Genomic DNA, 2,234 nt, shown 5'->3' with positions numbered 1-2,234 from the left:
CACAAAAGAAAACGAAACAATCTTCATATCTGTATCATATTACAGAATAAGACACATATAACCAATATATAAAGAATCTCTTACAAATTAGGAACTATTTGGTTAATGTGTCAGTCTTTAATTGTTTAAAATAAAAATATTATCACAAAAAAAAACGAAACAATCTTCATATCTGTATCATATTACAGAATAAGGCACATATAACCAATGTATAAAGAATCTTACAAATTAGGAACTTTAAATTATCAAAACAAAACGTACTTATTACATAAAAATAGTCATGACTATACCATAATAATGCACATAAATATAACCTTAAATAATCTTTACATTTCTGGTAGTGGCGCTGTAAAAACGTCCATAATCATTTTTCTTCTTATATTTTTTTCTCTTTCTGGAACATTGTTAAACTGTATTTTTATAAAATCCATGAAAGCATCATCTGCTGTCATAGCTTTCTTTTCCATATAAGCTGAAATCCTATGATTCATTTGAACTAATGATTGCTCTAACTCCTTCGTTTCGTCAACTTTCCATTTCTTCATTTTTGGTGCAATATTTTCTTTATTAAAACGTTTAAACTTATCGAAAAGCTGCTTATTTACATTTTCATTTTCTTCACTGCTTAATGCATTTGCAGCACTTTGTGACTCGTTACTTCCTTCATCAACTATAAATGGTTGAGATTTTGCGTAATTAGTGTAGCTTCTAGAATAAGCATATAAAAAATATATTAAAGCAAATTTGTTCAAAGAATTAATTCCATATAAGTTATTTTACCTGCGTCTTTGAATAACACGGTCTAAAAATGCTAACTGCGTAAAAAAAGGAAATCGAATAGCCTTAGTAGCACCACTTCCACTTTTGGATTCAATTTCAATCTTTCTTTTTCTCTATTGTATTGGTCTCTTAATGCGGTACACCTTTTTTGGCAGTACGAAGGATTATACATGTCACCTGAGCAGAAAAATTTTAGACAAAAAATAAATTTATACATGTATATTATCACTTATTATATTAAAATCCGTAATTATAATAAATAAAATTTAATATTCACCACAAATTTGAGTCATTATTTTAGATATCTCAAGCCAAGCATTTTGCTTCATTAAACAATCTTTAAAGTTAATATTACTTTTATCGTATAAAAATGTACGTTCTCTGTATAATTCGATGAGAAGCTCATCACCCTTCTTTTCTTCAATATTAATGTCAGTATAATCTTCTGTATTGATTTCAACAGATGAATCACTAATATTACAATATTTTAAATGATCAGACATATTTCTCAATCAATCAAAGTTAGTAGAACGTTAAGTTAAAAGTAATGTTCTGCCTAAAAAACAAATTAAAAATTAGAAAAGACCTTTGCGTTGACTTACATACTTCTTTCTAATTAATATTGATTTAGTCATACAGCATATAATCATAAAATTGCACTAACCTACTAAAGTAGCGATCCTCTAAAGAAAAAATCCTCAGAAATGTGCATAACACAAAGACGACGTCCTATTTAAAAACCTTGAGAAACGGTTAAACTAATTCCGTCCTAAAGAAAGAATGTAGAAATAATGATTTTAAAAATGTGTTAAGGACATTTTTTGTTAGTAATTAACAATGTACATACATACTTCGAAAAATATTGGTTAACCTCTAAAATAATAATTACGTACTATTATGATTATTTTAGGAGATGGAAACAAATATCATTATATCTTTAAAAATAAATCTATTTTTATTTTGTTTTAGTGTGTATATATTTCCTTATTAACTATTAAGACGTATAAACGTGCATTAATATTACTCACCTCGTCGCTCTGACACACTTTACCGACCATTCCAGACCAGTCACGACTACGACAGCTACTGCCTGTATAGTGTGGAAAAAATTTTTCAAAAATGTATTTTGAAAAATTTTTTTCAAGCGAAATCAAAGCGAACACAGCCTAAGAGGCGCTGTCCGCAGTATATAAAGGACAGAACGATAGGCTCTGAGGCGCTATCTCTGTCATTTGCCGGTCTAGTGGGGGAATCGTATGACTATTCCCCTCAACTGCTAAGGCTCGAGCCCCGGCGCGCGGCGCCCCCGGCGACATCATACGATTCCCCCACCAGACCGGCAAATGACAGACAGCGCCACAGAGCCTATCGTTCTGTCCTTTATATGCTGCGGACAGCGCCTCTTACAGACTGCTGGGTTTATCTGGGCTGCATAATGCATAGGCATAGATGGG

The 2,234-nt window shown here is 31.3% G+C and overlaps 1 pseudogene; it reads right to left on the bottom strand.

Annotated features, from left to right (window-relative positions):
• Window positions 1–267: 267 nt before the first annotated feature.
• On the bottom strand, window positions 268–1,856 carry LOC108767218 (uncharacterized; annotated as a pseudogene).
• Between the last annotated feature and the right edge of the window lie 378 nt (window positions 1,857–2,234).

Source organism: Trachymyrmex cornetzi, unplaced genomic scaffold (genome assembly GCF_001594075.2).
Source record: "Trachymyrmex cornetzi isolate Tcor2-1 unplaced genomic scaffold, Tcor1.1 scaffold1206, whole genome shotgun sequence".
NCBI lineage: Eukaryota > Metazoa > Arthropoda > Insecta > Hymenoptera > Formicidae > Trachymyrmex > Trachymyrmex cornetzi.
This window is presented reverse-complemented; position numbering and strand designations above follow the sequence as displayed.